The sequence below is a fragment of the Macrosteles quadrilineatus genome, unplaced genomic scaffold (assembly GCF_028750875.1).
Source record: "Macrosteles quadrilineatus isolate MER2022 unplaced genomic scaffold, UCM_ALF_1.0 Scaffold_335__1_contigs__length_96502, whole genome shotgun sequence".
Classification (NCBI taxonomy): domain Eukaryota; kingdom Metazoa; phylum Arthropoda; class Insecta; order Hemiptera; family Cicadellidae; genus Macrosteles; species Macrosteles quadrilineatus.
In genome coordinates, this window is record NW_026542928.1 from 35,880 (window position 1) to 56,685 (window position 20,806).

Consider the following 20,806-nt stretch of genomic DNA (forward strand, 5'->3'; position numbering starts at 1 on the left):
AAAGAACGTACTGAACAACACTTTAAGAGTAGGTCAAATAGACTGAGACCTAACAAACAACTGCGGGTATTTCGACCCCAGCAGCTAATTTATCGTTAGGTTAGGTGAGATAGGATTACAAAACTTTTGGTAAATCAATTTTAAAAATACAAAAACTCTTTCTAAAACAGCATGAAATATTCGCACACCGTATTAAAGACCATTTATAGTCCACTTACCAAGAAGAAGAAAACTGACAATACGTGATTGGGAATCACAATACTCTTTCTTTGCCCAATGCAAAAACTCATTATCCCCCCCCCCCAACCATAATTTTTATTATAAAACCTCACTCTCAAATTCGTAGATTGTACAAAGCTCATGAAATAACCCGCTCTCGCTCTGCGCATTTCAAAGTTGAATCGCAATTTTGCCAAGTTGGTTGATGGGCTGTCGATTATGACGAGCGATGACAAGTACATCAATTATACGAGGATCGACCCCTCCCCACACACTGCAGGGAGGGAACAAAAAGGGGTTACAGGAAAACTGTGGCCAATTACCCCTCCATGTGGGTGTCAACGTATTAAATACATCGCTAAACTGTTAAACGTTCTAGATTACAAGCCATTACATCCATCGATCCCTTTTTCCTTTCGTTTAACGTTCAAAGGATTCTTGTCACCGATTGGAAGTTTTATAGGGGTTCTGATTGTGCTTTATGCAGTTGTGTAAATGTAATTTTTGATTTATCCTCTAGAATATGAATTTTTCAATGATTTGGTTTTATCAAACATGGCTGAGTTAAAATATTTCAATTTTAAGAGGTGAGTTATATAAATAAAATAAAATAATGTATTCATTTTTACTAATGAATAGTATTTTTGTCAAACCATTTTTTTAATAGTAAATTCTTGGATTTATCGTTATAATGTATGCGTGTGAATACTGAACCGGTTTTATAAGAGGTACACGAAGCATTCCCTGCGATGAAAACTGATTCATGAAATACGTTACTGTAATTCATTTGAAATCTGTCACTACCCTTTCAAGATTTTAACAGTTTCTAAAGGTTGTTATGACCTTTCAATGATGCTGCCTATCAAGTATTCGGATTTTGTTTTGGACAGGCTTATGCCTTTTAGTTTTTTGTTTTTTTTTTTTAAGGGATATAAAAAACAATGTGTTATAGTCCCATAATCAAGTATCATATGACCTTTGTGATGAACGTATTATGATAAAAGTTACATCCGCATAGAAAAAGAGGATTTTAATGGGTAAGGGGCGAATGGAGCCGAACAATGTTTTGTCCATCTACTGAATATTTGAAACCGCCTTAGTTAAATTAATATTTGAATAAACAGTTACTTTCTTGACATCTTCCGAAGCGAACACTACTCATAGAAAATGTAAGTCTCTTCATTCGTTAACTTTAATTGTTTAATGTATGTATAAATTCCTATGCCAAAAGATTCGTCCGGAAAACTAGACTTAAACTAAATGTAAATTATCATGAATGTTATTTATTTGAAATCATTTTAGTCACTTTTGCAAGTAGGTATTTTCTATGTTAAAAAATCAGTTATTCATAGTTCGAAATGTTTTCTAAATCAGCAAATTGTATTTTATCATCTTATTATTATAATTTATTAATGCTCTGTGGGGTTATTTTCACGCAGGAGTTCGAGTGGAATAAGAGAGATTTGCCAAATATACTACTTTGTAAGGTAGTAGACAATTATTATACATACGCCAATGGTGCTTAAAACTAATTCGAAAATAGTTTATTTTAAAAATGAATTTTATTTTATTTTATAAATACAAAAGTTGGCATAACATGGTGACATAACTTTATTGAAACCCATGATCCAAATAATAAATTACATTGCAAGATAATCAGCCCTAAAATCAGTTATATTTATGCCTAATTGGTATAATAAAAAGGGCATAACTTACAATATTATTAATATTATGTTAAACTTATAGATTGGAAACACATTTAAAGTTCTGAATTCAGTACCCACCCCTCATTCAGTCCTTTTGGGTAATAAACTAATAGAGATACGTTGTCAGGCTGTGTAAATTATTTTTAATTTCTTGCAAATGTATTGATTTCATAACTAACAGTTATAAAAAACCATTGCTGTGTCACTTGTGGCAGATATCCAAAGTATCTATTCCTAAATAATAATGTAACCTTGATTATACTACTTGCGATTAGAGTGAATTTTCCTTTCCGTTAATATTTAATAGAGCTACATGAAATTTTCTTAGTATGCAGGTTTTCTGCAAAGGAATACAAAATAAACTACTATACAAAATTCCTTAAAAGATTCTTTACTAATAAACTGTATGTGGAGGGCAATAAAAAGGAAAACAATTCTTATGTGTCAGAATTCATTTAGAAACAGGCTTGCTATTTTTTGAAGACCGTCAAAGGAAAGTTACAGAAATTAAATCCTAACGAGACTAATTATAAGTCGAGACAATCAAGTGACGAAAGAATGCTATCTTGTTTAAAAGCCAGATCATAAAAGCACTGTTTGGGAATAAAGCGCTTTTACAAGAATAAAAAACTGCTGACTACCTTCTTTCTTATTTTAAATACTTTATTCATCCTACGCTACTACTTCCACATAAATTACCACAGTGACGTTTTTTTCGCCAGTCTACATTAGATATCAATTTTGTCTTACATAATTAAAGAATCTCACAGTTACAGTATACATCGCACCAACACGAATGCTTTGTTGTGTTGTGTTGAGTTTTATGATAAACCGAGCAGCTACAATATTGTTGGACAGAGTATGCAGGCACACTGATGGATTTCGGCTTTGAAGCTGGTTTACCTGGCCCAAAGTGCATTATTATTGATGGACATTGATCGAACGTGTCGACACATCCATTAAACATGTTGTACGTCTGTCTGTCTGTCTATGTCTGCTTAAATGTCAGCCCGTCAGTCGACTGTAGGAATAGAAACAGGATTGGATTTTAATTAAGTATCGTACTTCAGTAGGTTAAACATGCTACCATGATTTGTCGGTATAGCTGTTGTGCTTGTATTGTCTGATAATTTAGTTTTGACGATAGCTTCAGTTTTTGTTTTTGGCAAACATAAAACCAGATTTCACCGATTTACTTTTATACGTTTGACTTGTAATATGCTGCTTTTCCTCTTGTAAAACCAATGAGTAATTATTCGTGTCAAACGTAAATTTTTTGAAAGCGCACCTTATTTGAAGAAATAACAGGTTTTTTTTAATTGTTAAACATTAAACAAAATCAACATGGCTAATACAATAAATGAAATGCACATTTAAAAACGAATGTGTAGAAAAGATTTTTAAATCACTTTAACTTCTAACACTCTCCTTTTATATGTCTTCCCAAAAAATACTAACAGTTCTCTAGCCAAAAAGAATGTGAAATTAAAACCGAAACAACGCAGATGAAAAATCATTCTTTACCTCGGAGCAAAAATATGACATATTGAAAATTGTGTCAAAGCTTTCCGTGGTTTCAACTCAATCAATCAACTTTGTGAGCAAGTCAATAAACCCCAGTGTTTTAATTTAATAAACTCCCGATGTACGTGAATGTGTAGTGGCAATGACTGAATGGTCTGTTATACTAGTTATGATCGCCTAAAATGGTAGTTTACGCTACGATTGCGTAAAGATAGTGTTAACGACACTAGTAGAACATTTTAAGGCTCGTACCTTAAATTTTCTACTCGTATCGTTAACACTATTTACGCGAGTTGCGTACCCTACTTTACCTACGACAGAGTTTTCTAAAAATAACTACTCATAACTTCTAAGAGAGATTGTGTTTTCGTTTATAACCTCTCCTTGCCACTGATAGTGATGCAACGAAACATTAAACACTAATTGCACCACTCAACAATTAAATTGGTCTGAACAGCTGATTAGTATTTGAATCATTACAATTTCACTTCTTCTCTCTCAATCCTTAAACCTCATTGGTCCGTTACCCTTGTTGTTATGAAAAACTATGCTGTTATGAAAGAGAACAATGTATGCTGTTATGAGAAACTTTTCAATTCTAAGAACTGAACTGAAACGGCTACTTTTAAAAACGGTCGTAGGTAAACTCTTTTAAACTGTCAACAACATATAAGTGAATACAAGCCATGCATGATTCAAAACACGTTATGTCTATTTAAGATTCTGCAGCATGTGCATGTATCCGCAACAATGCAGTATTATGCAGCTTCGCCTGCTACGAGCAGCATAATTGTGCTATTATTTACATAACGTTAAACGGTCGGCTTGGGATCTCTAATGTTTAAACTTCCTTCTTAATGCGTTCTCATTGTAAGTTTTATTCATTAGGATCTTGTATTCGGAATCATATTTACGAAGAGAAAACTTTAGTTGTATAAGATCGAAATGAATATCCGTGTAGATACTAACTAGTATTTATTTTGAATAAAAGCTCATCCCTTTTTTTTTGTTAGTATCCATATTTTTTATCGCTCCAAAAATTGAAGAGGATAATTTGAGTGTTCCTTTATTGGCCGGTGTTTCGGGACTTTAACAAAATCATACTTACTATTGTAAAATGTGACACTGGCTCATGTAGCTAGAGCAGTGTTATATTGACTTAACAACAAGGTTAAGCGTTACATAATGTAATTTGTATGAGTTGCATTCAGTATCTCTAAATAACTCATAAACTGGTTTTACAAATACTAAATCATGTAGAAGTACCTAGTTGTTAAAATGTTCTTGATTTATTTCATCCAATACTTTTAGATCGAAGAAATTAGGTGGATTAAATTATTATTCTGAGCGTTTATATTTTACATGTTTATTGTTTTCAGGGACTAAATATACTGTATTAACACTGTATGTTACTGTAGTAACATAGCTTACTTATTAGTTTTACTTGGGATGTAATGATTTAAGGTCACTTGAGTGTTATTAAATTCATAGTTTTTTTGCGTCGGGAATTTCTGGATATATTTTCTAATATCTTAACACAACTGATACATTGCGTAGTTGTTTAAAAACGTGCATAATTTGTTGGAAAACTCTGTAAAATGTAGGGGTTTCCATGAATAATAGTCCAATAAACGTTTTTTAAAGGCTAATTTACTGTCGCAGATTCAAAATTTAGTAAAATATCTATATTCTCTTAAATTGTAGGGGCCTGTTTTTAGAATACAGTAATGTGTTTCTCGTATAAAAATATATAGGCATAACCTTTTTTTTTAAATAATTTAATTGGCTAGAGATCTGAAAACGTCTTCAATAACATGCTTTGTGAATGTTACTCTATACAACAACATTTTGAAATAAACGTCTAGATAGTCAGTATATTGCGTGTAACCATAAAACATACAAAACGTTAAAAGGAAAACACGACTTAATTTTGTTAGTTTTAGGTTCAAGTAGATGAATTTTTACAGTAGTTTCTAAGTTTCAATGCTACTTCATTTCCTGTAATTACTTGTAAATACAGAAACGGTTTTTAGTATATACTTAAGACAAAATATATACAGTAGTAAAATATCCTTACTGCCATAAGATGCAATCAAGAAGTACAAAAGCACCGATAAAAAGTATAGTGAATCTGCATAGAGTATAATAAAGTTAAAATAAATCAGTTCTTTATCATTACACAATGGGAAACAGATACTGTGTGAAATGTTCAATAAGATAAGACCAATCTAACGACTAAAAAATTGAAGATAATCTTTGTTCCTAATTTAATTTTTTACAATAAATTTAAATACAACCATCGAACACAGTAAAGCTATAAATACAATATCCAATAGTTATGTGAGGTAACAGTTTTCATTTTCTGAAGTCTTTACATATAGAAATACAATTTCCATTAGTTATATGAAATGACAAGTTTTCGTTGTTTGAAATATTTTTGTCCTACGTTCTTATCAAAATTATTAAAAATTGTTTTAAGCTATGAATGGTTTTTAAATGTCACTAGCTTCTTAAAAAATACTAATAAATCTGTGACACACGTACCATTTGTGTACCACAAAAAGGTCATTTAAAAACACACGATTTGTTTGACAAACCAAAGTGTTTACCTTTATTAGATGCCTGGTATGTGCTCCCCTGTAGTCACATCACTTCCAGTTCCAAAAACATGGTTCCCCTACCGCAGCCGTCCCCTGACTGCCCCCAGTGCTGTCCCCCGTGCCACCCCCGGACACACCGCCCCCAAAAATCGATCTCCACCCCCGGTGAAGCTCCTGACAACGCTCTTAAACCAGAATTAATCAGTTTAATCGTAAATACACCCTAGTCAATGGTTCGTCTCACCCTGTCGACCTTGTACTAGAAGTTCAAGTAGAAGCAATGTCTTTCAGCTTTATCGAGTACAAGAGTGGATTGGTCCTTCGAAACACTACTTTACTAGGGTGTATTTTATGGCTTGGATTTCAACTGTTTTTTCTTTACGATGCGAAATGGATTTGCACATTTGGTTGGGATGTCAAATTGGTAAAATTGGTCAGATCAAATGTCAAATTTCATCAAACAATATTACGCTGTTTATAGTTTTGCTTTGTAACATATTTTGTTTTATTTGGTTGTACTTTACATGTATGAAATTGTGTTGTCATTGTCATTTTTTTAGTTCATTATTAACTGTATAAAAAGGGGATTTTATTATTAACTTTTGTCAAATAATGAAAGCATAATTTTCACGCCAGTCCTTTGTAATGTTAGAAAAAAGATGCTGAATCATTAACTAAATAAGATATCTACTGTTTTATTAGTACAAACAATTTCAGGTTATCTCAATTACGTTGAAGCGATTTCGCTGTGTTAGAACAATGTTTGATCATACGAAATTTTCTTTTGCTTGAATTTTATAGATGCAGCAAACGTTACATTGGTAAATATTTTATATGACAATATTTTCACAAATATGATACTATTTTTTTTTTTTTTTTATCTACGCCAGTGGCATTTTTTATTATTTTTTATCGTTTATAAAATAGTTTAATAGCTGATTTATCTGAGCATCTGAGTAATTATAGTGCTCATCTGGTAATCAAAAGGTCACTGGGAAGATCCTGAAATATGTTAGCAGCTTTTTGGTGGTTCGAAACTAGGCCCAGATGTTCTTGATCATTGAGCTCGTAAATGATCCTGGCTAATGAAACAGCTGGCAAAGCTACACAAGGCTTCTCACTTCATTCTACCTACACCTCACTCATTTTTGAGTTAAAATACGTAACTAGGCGGCGTTTCATCTTCAGTGGTACTAGTAATAGTAACAGATTAAAGACCTCAACTGTACTGTTATCAAACTCTAGCCCAAGTTAAGGGTAAGGTCCATATACATTATATGTATTGTACAGAAAACAAAATCGTATACGATCAAAAGTCTCTGATGAAGTTTCATAAATCTATAAAATTCTACAATAATGCCTTCGAGAACAAAAACCAAGCGATTGCATTACAAACTAACCTAATAACGACTATAAAAATATACCTTAGTGTCTTAAGAAACAAAATGTGAATATTACAATATAAATTACAAACGCGCATTAACTTATATCCAACATGGAATCTGCATAGCATTCGAGCCTTATCTTAACTGCTCCCAAAGCACTAATTTTCTTTATTACTCAAAGGCTCTTGCTGAAGTGCAAATTCAAATGAATTGCTAAACGCTTAACTTGCAGCAACTTTTGTTGCCGTTTTAACAACGACAAATAATTTTTAAGCATATTGTAGATGTATTAAATGTTAAAATACAATACATTACTACATACAATCATTGACATTATATCTACACTATAAAGTCTATGTGTAGATATAAAGTCAATGACCCAATGTAAACGTATTTTTGTATAAACTATTTCCTTTTTTTGTACATTTGTACTTTTTTGAACTACAATGTAATATGAATAGATTGCATTATAATCTACGGCATTTTATTTGGATTGCTGTGTATGTTAGGAGTTTTTTTGTTATGCAGGGGCAGTGTTAACCTAATTTGTAAAAGTTTTTTTTATTTAATTGTTGAATATAATTTCTTACTGGGAAACGTTGTGCCCATGCATGCATTTTCGCAAAGCAGAGAAAATAAAATATAAATGATTAACAATATTACTTTTCTCTTTTCTTTTCCTTGAAATATTATCTATATTTACATTAAAATCTATTTTATTATTATGTGAAAAGTAAGAATTTTTAATTTTTTCCAATCTTGTTTATAATGTATAAAATCAACGTTACCTAATTTTCGTACGACTTAAAAGCGAAGTGTTGCCAAAACCCCTTAAACCCTATATACATCTTATATATCAGGATTATACTTAAATATTTGATAAATATATTTGGCTTTAATTTGTTTTAAATTTTTTCAATTCAATCAATTCAATTATCAACTATTTAAGATGGGGACGCCACTATGTGCGTATTTTAACCCAATTATGAGTGAAGGATGAGTGTAGGATGAGTGGCGCAATCTTGTAGTCTTGTTAGTGACTAAGGCCGACATGTTCCTTAGACACAGCTGTTAATTAATACCCCATACAGCTAATTGCAACTAAGGGACCTACAGTTTATTGTGGAATCCGAATTTTGGTAATCTAATTATTAATGCATGTGTATTATATTCAACACAATAAACTTCCCAAGTTTGGTCAGTTCTGATAATTTACCGGAAAGTAAATGAACAAGAAAAAACATAAAGAATATTGAACAATTCTGTTTATACAATGTAATCTTCAATCACGAAATAAATCTCTAAACACCAATATTTTTGTAACCAACTTGTATTTGAAGAACAAAAAATATTTAACATAATTAATTTTATATATAAGTTTTTTAGGTCCCATATGACTAGGTGTGTATTAAGATGTAGACATCTGGCCCTAAGCACCAAACAGGGCTTCATCAGTCTACAAGAGTAATGGTTCTTTGATAGCCTTTGTTGTAGTTTTTACGCGGGCAAATGTCTGGGCTAGCTTCTTTTGTGATATGTTTGTTATGGGCATTTTATAAAATTAACTATTACAGCTAAATCCTTTAATTATAAATTTGTGTGTATCTTGCCAATAATTTATAAAACATATTGAGCATACGCTATTTTCATTGGGCGCGGGTCTAAGTGTACATTTCCTTTAATAATCAACAGATAAAAAAAAATACTCAATCAACTATAAATTCACTTAGGATGGTATGGTGGAACATGGGTATTTTTAGTTTGGGTGTTTTTGTGTAAGTTTAAAATTGATGATTGTACCAACCTACGTATTGACTGGATTAACTGCTTTATTGACAACAATTATTTGATTTGGGGATCTTTAATGAGAAATCAATGTTGTTTATGTGGTATTGATATTGTGCTTGGTTCATCAAAACTGTTTTTTATACTAATATTTATTTTTTCTTGAGAACAACTACCTAAATAACAAATTTAATAAAGCAGAACATACTGATCAGGAGTTTTCCATTTTGTTAACTCAAACAAATTGGAAAAAATACGTCTCGTAATATTTTACCTAGTATTACAAATCTCTAAAGACTCCACCAAAAGATTTTCCCGGTTATTGTTTGCTATACTCTGGAGGGAGCGTGAAATGAAAACCAAAACCAAGACTGGGGACGGGGACGGGGACGGGATACAGTAGCGGGTATTGATTTACCCCTCCCCCCTCAGACAAAAGCTACATTGCGTCACACCTGACGTCATCGTGACGTCACTAGCCCTCTTCCTCTCCCCCACCGTCAAAACACTACCTACAAATATAAACGATTCAGCCTAGAATAGTATTGGAGACCCCATAACTTGATCCTCCCCACCCCCTCCCCCATGCACAATTCTGGAGATAATGGACGAGTCGATCAGGTATTGGGAACAGACGTGGTTTGTTTCCTACTTTGTTTTGCCATGTGATTTTATTTTTATGAGTCATTCATAGCTCAGACATCATTTGAAACTTTATAGTTCAAATTACCCTTCTCAGGTACAGTATTATCCTTTATTACTGATTTCAAATGTGTCCATAGACCAGGTTAAATTTAATATCGAGTAGCCTACGAACTAACAAACAATCGTACAGTAATTTTATTGATATTTAGGATAAAAAAAAATATTTTCTACTTATAATACACAAGTACCTTTGCTTTGACTGCAGCTTAACACCAATCCATTTATTTTGACAAATGTTTTAAATATTTAGCCATATTTAGTTATACGTGTTGACTTAAAAACTTGTAAGATTTAAAATTATTACCATACGCAAAAGCACAGAGAAATAAAATATAAATTAGTTTTAACTATAAATTTTACTTCTCTGTGGTATAGGTATCATTATTTGGGAAACTATTTACTTGTACCTTCAATATTTGATGGGAACAAAGATTATTGTAAAATATCAATAGTGGTTTGCAATGTGACGTATTATCATCGTTTAAGTTTGACCTAACCTGTAAAAGTCAATAGTGTACAGAAGTTTTGAAAATAACGACGACAGTTTGATCAATTTGAACTATTAAACAAATAAAAGATTAATTTTTATACTGATAGGCTAAATAAATTATAATTATCCTTATATTGTTTAACTAAATATTTTAAGCAGTCTAATTTGACGTTCTAGAAAGTATATGCGAGCATTAATTTAAAAGTTATGTAGAACACAAACAGATCAGCATGCATTGTATTAATATTCTTTGAGAAACAGGAAAACAATGATTTTATCTTACTTAAACTCCCCATACATGGGGAATTATTATGTAGAAATATTTTGTAAACTGAATTGAAATACATAAAATATAACAAGGAATACAACACCATAGAGTTATTGAAAATACATCAGAACTTGGGATGTAATTAAGTAGTTAAAATGTAAATATCTGCAATTCAAATGCCTTAAGTGCTTGAAATGTAAGTAAATATCTGCAACGTAAATTAAAAAAAAATGTATAGTATCTAATATGTAAGTAATTATAATACACGTATAACAAATTAATGTACCTACTATGTAAAATATAATGTCAATAATGTCTGTCAATGATTTACCTGCAATGCAAGTAAATACAATTTAGCTATAAATCTTACATTGAATTTCTTCGTAAGTTTTTAAATAAATTTTATATAACCATAATTATTACGAGTGATTTACAGCAAATACAATCTAAAACCAAAGCGCTTTTACCCGAATGACATTTTAATGGTTCAACTGGGAAGCAAAGTATTAAACGCAGAGAATGGTGAACATCTTCTGTGGATGGGTTTTGTTATAAAAATACAGTAATTGGCATTAATTGTCCCTGAAAGCTGGGTGTCCCACTGGCCTAGTTAAAGCTTTGTCTTATCTCAAACCCATACACCACCCGGCACCCACTCTTGGCTGTCCGACACATCTTGATAAATATTTCTCTTAAGAGTGCACGGCCTTGCTTTTATAATATGTTAGTGTGTCATGTTCCAGTTCGTACGAGTCTATTTGGATCACGTACTATGTTAGTAAAGAGGATTTCATTCATGATTACTTTAGTCTCATTTTATTAAGTCGTGTTCTTATTTTACACTGTTCGACAATACATTTTAAATCGGTTATAATTACGGACATACAATTTCGTATTATATTAACAATCTTTAAATATTGAACATGAATCAATTAGAGAAATCGGTTTGTAAATAAATTGATTATAAAGATGGACAATCCAACGCAACCTCGAGGAAGTATTTTTAAGACAAATGTCTAAAATGCTAAACGTACCTCGTCAGACAATCCTTGACATGTAGTATCGAAACGTGCTACATATGTTTCGGTGGTTATTTATGTAACTCCGTTATATATAAACTAGTGTACATGTTGCTCGAAATCGAGCAATCGCAAAGAAGTAAAGGAGTTATTTAAAAACAAATAACTTATTTATAAACAAATATAAGTTATAAATTCCGATGAGTTTAAATAAAAGAGTCAACTCGAAGATTACGTAACTAATGAAAATACCGTACTCACAATGTACCTAACAGTTCAATATAATCAACCTTTCTTGTAAATATTTTATTATTTTTCAAAAGCTGATCTGGCTTTTATTGTATTGTAGAAATGTACACTTATAGCCGCAATAGGTTGTCCATGTTGGTCTTTGTCAATGATAATGTAGTCTGCATGGTACCACCCATTGTCGCCATTCCTTACAAATTTCGGTCTTTATTTTAATAGCACCAAATAACCATTAACTTCCTGATTTTCTGCATAACCTCTCTGTCACAATTTTACAATTAGCATATACTCTTCTTCTCACTTTAAATTTCTGACAATAGCTGGAGTTTCATAACAATGTTTGTTTCCCATGTTAATCTTATGGAGAAATACGAAACTTTAAAGGGCCTCAGGGCCTCACTCTCTAATTATTTCCCTAAAAAGAAAGTTTCCTGCACAACTTCACGTTACGTTCTTTCCAACGACACCAAAAACATGTCAATCGGTTCAGTAGTTTCGGAGGAGTAATTGTCACAAAAAACCTGCTTGCGTATTAAATAAGAAATAGATAACCGCTATATTTATTTAAATCCGTTAGTTATAAATAACCACCAAAACATATGTAGCACGTTTCGGTACTACATGTCAAGGATTCTCTGACGAGGTACGTTTTTGGGGGATATGAAAACGATTTAAGTATTTTTTTTTACTTCAAAAGTGCATAGTTTCCAGCTTTAAACTGAAGTGAAGCCTGGGGGGGACCAGACCAACATAAGATTCGCAAGTCCCTTCGAGTCCAGACACGTAGCCCAAGTTTAAAAGGGTGTCATGCCCTAAATGTTTAAGGGAGGGACCAAGGTGTACAGTGAAGTTTATATATATTCTATAACAGTAGTGGTAGCTTAATTTATTCAGCCATTACAACCACCATTATTATTACTTTAAAACAATAGTTGCAGTTACAATAGTGCATTCGGTTCACACATTTTCTTTTCCTGTGACGGAACAGAAAGAGAAATACTAACGAGACTAAAGAAATACAAATAAGATGCGTGATGTGAGCTAAAATAAGCGAATTAGGTTACGGGGACATCTCGACTTTATAATCCTCCAGCTACAACGACAAACATTTCAACAAAGCGTGATAATTTCAAAGGCGTAATGTGATAATTTCAAAACCTTGCTTTTGAATTCATTACATTGACATTCATAACATTGAAACGTTAAAACCCTCTAAACAAAGAGAAGACCACTTGAGGTAAACGCAGATGCAATGCAGACCGGCTTGTGAAATTCACACTGCCGAGGAAATGAAAAGAACTTAGAAAATGAAACTCTTTGAAACGCTGAAGAGGACGACCACCCACCCCCTAGTTCTTGAATATCCTTTGCCTCCTTACCACCCTCTGCTACCTTTAGAAGTCTCACCGTTTATACCCATGTTTCCTGTGTATCCTTATGCTGAATGCGGAGGTAAAGACAAAGTTGAAATAAAATACGTGATTCACTATAACACCTTTAGAAATATTTGTGAGGTAATTAATACCACTGCACTGTTTCTAGCTCAAGCTTCAAGTGAACAATGTATCACGTACAATAGTTTTCTGTAGATGGAATAGACTTAACAATCTCATGTAAATGCCTAGACCTTTTTGAATACAAATAAATGTACAGTAGGCCTCTGTCAGACGTGTTGTCGATTTCCAATTATCGTTCTAAACGCCAACTTAATAACAAAAGCAAACTGAACATACGATTTAAACCCCCTGTTATGTCATTTTAATGATCAAAGATTCAACTCGTGAGAAAAGTGGCCCCTCAACTTCGACTTCTATCTCTACCTCCATCTATTAACTATGTAAGTATGGAAGTAGCATTTTTATAGTGGAGCACGTAATTAGAGGTTCATTTAACGATGTTTTTCTTTAGAGATTTTTTGCTACAGCACGAATAACATAAAAAAATGATTAAGTAAAACTCTTGGAAAGTGTTTATACTACAACAAAATGTGAGCCACGAAGTTAGGTTTATTAAACTATTTACTATATTTTTTACCTAGACGCTCTGTGGAATTGCAGTGATGTTATTCAGACAGATTTTAGTTTTTCTGGACTACACCTCAATATGCTTTAAGAAACTATCCTTCGCAACAGGAGCAATGCCAAGAGGTTTAATACGATGATATATTTAAATTTAAAGTTAGAGATTTATTATAGAAAGCACGTATTGTATTATGAATGTTTATCTTACTAAATCACTAACATTAGATGCGCCTACGTGTGTTATAAGGGGGAGGGGGGGGGGCGAGTCAGTTTCGCGTGTTGTACCCACATAGACGAACCTCCGTCTCACACACAATCACCATCTTGCTATCTAATGTACCTTTGATGACCCGCACACCTCACTCGTGATCACCAATCACCTTCATACGACCAGGAGACATTAGGGTGATACTCATGGGGACCGAGCTTTGCACAGGAGCTTTGCACAGGAGCTTTGCACCTCTCCACCCCTCAATATGAACCAATATGAGTTTTCTGAACTTGCAATGTTTATTACCTACTAAACATCCTACTAACCTACTAGACATCCTTTAAGTTTAGTGCAATTGATTTTAGTGCTTACAAAAAATTATTTCTGGAAAACTAATGTACTTCGAACAATAATGCAGACATTGCATGTGTACAGCCTCAGTTTTTTATAGTAAATGTTTTTTTTTATGATTGGGTTTTGATTTCTTAATTCATTAATCCACACGAATCTTCAAATGATAGCCTTGTCTGGACTTTGAGAGGATATAGAAATGATCATATCTTTTTATAGCAACATCTAACAATTATAAAATTTGTATTAGAGTGTGTTCACTGTTTTCTAATTTTGCGAACAGTAAAAAAATATTTAATGAGGCCCGTTTATATTTGTTATGTTTAACATTAATGTATACCATGCACCCAAGCAGATAATACTAATCAAACTCAGTTTCCACTTTTACCAGTTTTAACGTTATCAGTTGCGTACGTTCGATATCGTCCTAATACCATATTTATCGGTACATTGTACAAATTAATTCAAGTCAGTCAATTCAGTCTTGTACTGACTTTTCAAAGATATATATATACAGACTGTCCCAAAAGTCCCGGACCGATTTAATATTTTCCAAACGACAACAGATAAATCAATAAAATTTAGTACATCAACACCACACCTAAAAATCTACTTTTTTAAGGAAATATCAATTTTCTGTCACATCATGGGGACGTCCCGCAAGAAGTCAGAAGGAAATCTTAAATAGAAGCATAGGTTGATATGTACATCAAATTTTAGGTCTTTACTAGCAGAATATAATGCCGCAAATTTGAATTTAAACTGACAACCGAGTCAAGAATGACAGTGGTTCAAAGATTCATTTAATTTGCATTGCTATTATACGCTTACTCCTCGGGGGGCACAGCCCTAGGAATCGGAAGAAAATTGTTAACGTAAGCATACGTCGATATGCACATCAAATTAAAGGTCTTCACTAGTAGATTGCAATGCCGTAAATTCAAGCTCAAAAGAACGCCTGAGTAAAAAATGGCAGTCGTTCAAAGATTCAAAATGGCGGATTCAAGAAATCTTTGAACGGCTGCCATTTTTTATTCAGTTATCCGTTTGAGTTCAAATTTGCGGCATTATATTCTGATAGTAAAGGTCTTTAATTTGATGTGCATATCAACCTATGCTTCTATTTAAGATTTCCTTCTGACTACTTGCGGGACGTCCCCATGATATGACAGAAAATTTATAGTTCCTTAAAAAAGTAGATTTTTAGGTGTGGTGTTGATGTGCAAAATCTTATTGATTTATCTGTTGTCGTTTAGAAAATATTAAACCTGTCCGGGACTGTTGGGACAGTCTGTATAGGTATTCAGTGTGATTGAATATAGTTTGAGAGAACACATTATAGACCTATCCAATCATTGAGAAGAAGAAATTATTTCAATGCACGTACAGTACCGAAACGTTAATACTTAAAATATGAAAACATACAATAAGTTATCCCTACATACACTAAAATCCCCTAGGGCCAAGCAAAGCTCCTTCAACCAGGGGAAATGAAAAGCGTGGACGTTTCATCCCAGATTTTCTCCCTGGGGATGAACTCCCGACGTCCCAGTCCCAGGTGTTACTTGGGCTTAGATTTTGACGTTTCTATCAGGGTCTGCTTACTAAACTGGGAGTAAGATGTTTGATTTGTATCATACTACTGTAGTGGTTGAACAATCATGATTGTTCATGACATATTAAGAGGTACAAAAACTTACCTGCTAAATATTGGGATAGCTTCTGAGCTAGGTATTTTGTTATTGTAATACTAAATAAAATCTCTAAACAAAAAAGTAAAACTTTGGATTTGAAAAAAATATTGAAAACTCTTTTCATTACAGTTACCTATTTTCCAGACAAGGTCAAGCTTATCATTAAACTTTTACATGTACTCCCTTAATCTCTATTTGATTTGGTGTCACCAACCTGTAACAAATAAAACGTGTACGGACCAAACATAAATTTAAATAACAAAAGGTCATAACAATTTATTAGAATACGGATTTTTAACAAACAGTGTACGCCAGAATCACAGAAATATATTTCAACGACTAGATATCATAGTTAAACTAAAAAATGATACTACTTAACCTTAACTGTCTCAGTAGTGTGTCCATATTGTTTATTACCGCCCAAAATAGTATATTACGTTACTAGTCCTGAAAATAAGTGTTTACCGGACGAGTGTGGTCGTTCCCGTGCGAGACGAAGTCAAGTACGGGATTACCATACGAGTCCGGTACACACATTTTGGACGAGTTACGTACGATAGTTTACGCCATACTACTAAATCCGTACAAATCCTTATATATTTCCACCAACTAAAGGACTAAAAATCACTAGTCATAACCTCTAAGAGAGGTTATGTTTTTGTTTATAACCACTCACTGCCACCTAAATACAGTATAATCAGCTGATTGGTGTCCGGCAAAACTCATTGCAGCACAGTAGTACGCAATGAAACCCCATTTGAATAAGCTGGCGGCAAACAGCTGTTTTCTGGACTAAATCCTTGCGTGGGAAGTTGGTCAAAATAATGTAGTGTGGCGTAAATAACTTTTTCCTATCATCATACTAATTTCTTTTGCTAGATTATTCTGAACCAATTCAATCAATGCTATCAAATCAACACGATGCTGCCACATGATTTTGTTTTGATCAAGTTATTAACAGATTATATTTTTGTCCTCTTCGTCTCACTAGATAGGTTGTGAAGTAGTCAGTCGTCTCACTAGATAGGTTGTGAAGTAGTCAGTTGCATAAAACATCACTCTACTGTAGGGAGAGCTCACGCATCGTGCTGCGGTCTTTAAACCAACACCACCTACATCTACACATCCTATGAATAACACAGATCCTGCTGAATAACCAGTACTTCATCTTACACCACATCAAGTTTAGGTTTAGGTTAGTTTGGTTACAAATCCTTTATAATAGGCATTGAATGCCAATAACAGCAACCATATCTATATCCAATATTCAACTAACTAATATGCAACAATACTTTTTATCCAAGCAATATTTTTTTGGAAAGTAACATTCGCAAATATTTATTTAAAAACAATTTCCCCAAACGAAATTCAATGTACAAATTGAATAGTAATAAATAAATAATATATTTAATTAAAAACGAATTAGATATATTCATCAAAACCACGATAAAAATAATTACGCTACGACCATTGTGTTTATTAGGAATTAATGTAGAATCCTTTGTCGTGCATTACATACATTGTGTCAGAGTTCCACTTTCTTTTAATAACACAAAAAATTCCAATATAAATACAACTGATTGCTGTTCTTGATTTGGACATTTTTTTTAAAGTGTTGTATGTATTTTGTTTTGAAACATATGAACGAATACATTTTGAGTTAGGCAACATTGCTAAAAGGTAATTATTGTACTTTAGTGTAATTATTATATTATAATCATTACCATAGGTGGAAATTAACATGAAAAGGATTCAACAGCTAAAACTAAGTGATAAATCCCAACTCATGCTTATCAAAGCAAGATGGAGGAATCACACCAAAGACTTGAGCAGATGAAAAGCTCGCTGTCCCGTTGGGAAATTTCGTGACGTCTGCGTTAAAAACCTCATCTTCACTCCAGGAATATAGTATCTTTGAAACGTCATAGCTTGATAGATATTCTGGTTTAGAGTACCTTGTCATCTATGATTTTCAAAAACTTTACATTTGTTACAAGGCTAGGTTTAGGTTTTTGTAATTACAAGGCTAAAAAAGAAGTCTAATTGTTTGTCATGTGCCCAAAACTGTACAGTAATGCAAGTATAATACAAACAATCGTTTATATGGGAAACGATTCGTGGGAATTAAAAATAAAATTTAATTCATTTTTCATGTTTTTTACCAGTTGTGAACTGATTCTAATGTTTTGGGTAAAATCGTTCTAGTAACAGGGACCACGGTAACCACGATTGTAAAACAGATGCCACAGAGTGTGCCACCGTGTGGTAACGCTGTGTTTGCCACATGCAGTTTTGTAACAGTACACATTTTTCTTAAGTGCTACACACTGGACAAGTACAGTAGTCGTGTATCTGTAACTATATAAAGACTATTATAATATCGTAAGAGTATCAACTTTTAGGAAAATTTGATCAAAACGTGTTTTAAAACACTCTTATTTTACAACCCAAATAATCTAAATAAATAGCTAGGTAGTTTAGTATAATTATACGATGTGTACTAGCAATAAGGTTGCTAGTTAGTTAAAGAAAAGTTTGTAGTTTTGAGGCTCGAATCTGGACCCAACTTGGTCATTTAACAAACGGTCCTAGTTAAAGTCAACAAGAAAGCTACATTTGTCACCTTACCTATCTCATATTCGTTTCCTACTTACTTTTAACTTAGCTTGATACAACAAAACTCTCTCGCTATGTACACAAGTAAATTGTCAACCCATTTAAATGTATCTTAAAAGGAAATGCAGTTTTCTTACGCTAGCCTTTTGAGACTAGGTACAAGTAAACAAGTTCCAGCCTTTTACAATTAATTTTGACTCTGACTGTATTACGACAAGTACTGTAAATTTACCCTTAGTTCTAATGCTGTATACTGCAGTATGTACATTTAATTTTATAAAATAAAATTTAAGAACATTTGGGAGAGTAGGGTAATATTATGATAGACTGTTATATTTAGTGTGCTGACATTTCTCGTATTCTATAAGCTGACATTTTAGCTGTCTAGTGTAATGTCAAAGTTCAATGGTAAGCTGGTATTGTTGGGTTAGGTTTTGGCATCTAAAGGTCAAATTACTTTGTGTGGTTTATGAACTGTGGTGTCAACTATCGCGCCTTAAATTTTAAGAAAGCAGTTTTCTAAATTTATGTAATATTTGCTATGGCCTTTAGAATTACTGAAGTTCTGTTTGTTTTGACCTATTATCTGGCGTAAAATATTAGGAAATATTTCATCTATATCAATGCAATCAAATATAAGTTAACATGAAACACATTAAATTGGTTTCACAGGATTTTACAATACAATTAGATCGATACTTGCAATATACAGGGTCAATGATAAGAAGACTGAATATCAATTGATTATAATTAAATTAAGATAGAAATATCAAGAGAGAAGACGATAGCAAAGGTTGGTTCTCGCTAGAAAGATGTGTACTCGCGGCAGCATATATAAAACAGCACCAGTTCTGTTCCGCTAGGAGGACCGATGTTACTAGGTGTCGAAAGAGATTCAGCTCTCTACCTAAACTAAATGCATAATAGTGCCGGATGCCCATGTCATGTCATGTCATTGCGAATATGCATGAGAGCATCACAGCTTACACCTCAGTAGCGGAATTTGTTCTCCTTTTATTGGTTCTTTTTGTTTTAATTTCATAACACCTATCGTACTAATGCTTGATCTTGGAGATAACGTACTCGCATTGCTAAATATTTTCGGTTATATATTTTCTTTGTATCCTATAAACAACTATAATTATTCAATTTAATCATATTTATAATTAATTTAGAACACATAGGCCTGCCTGAATTATATTAAACCTTTAGCTCATGCAGTTCGTAAACTATTAAGTATACTCAAAGTTACTCAAGAATAAGAAAGTCTTAAATCTTCATTTACTATCCAAAAACGCCATAGCATACAGGGTATTCTAAAAGAAAAAATGCATTTACCAAAAAAGTATTTACTTCTTAACCCTCTATAAAATAAGGGAATGTTCCCCATTTAAAGTTTACAATAAGAAGTATAGTTAACAAGATCCCAACGGTGGTAAAGTTAAAAAACACCTTCTGTATCCAATAGTCAATGAAAACAACCTGAATTTAATCTCATACGATGTTTAGTATTTATTTTTATTATTTTACCAAATTAAAACCCATTACGAGACGAAGAAATAGAATTGATTTTTTTGTGAACTGTTGCTGATTTTACCATGGATTAAATCACACTCTGTTAAATTTATTCGCGGTAAAATGGGAGGTAATACTTAGTCGATATCAGTGCAATTAAGTGTAAGTTAACACGAAACACACATTGAAACAGGATTTTACTTCAAAATTAGAAGCCTACCATCAAACTCAATGATAAGAACATAGGCTTACAATTAGACACTTAGAGGCAGAGGGGGAATAACCTTTTGTAATTAAAGTTAGCTTTTCTTTCTTCCACTCAGTGCTCCCGCTAGTCTGTTGTGACGTTATTCGTAGCAGGTTGACGCCGGAGCACCTTGTCATCGCATACCTTTGGAACTGGAATTGTAAAATATGTTGACCATCCAGAACCATCTTATGTTTAAAA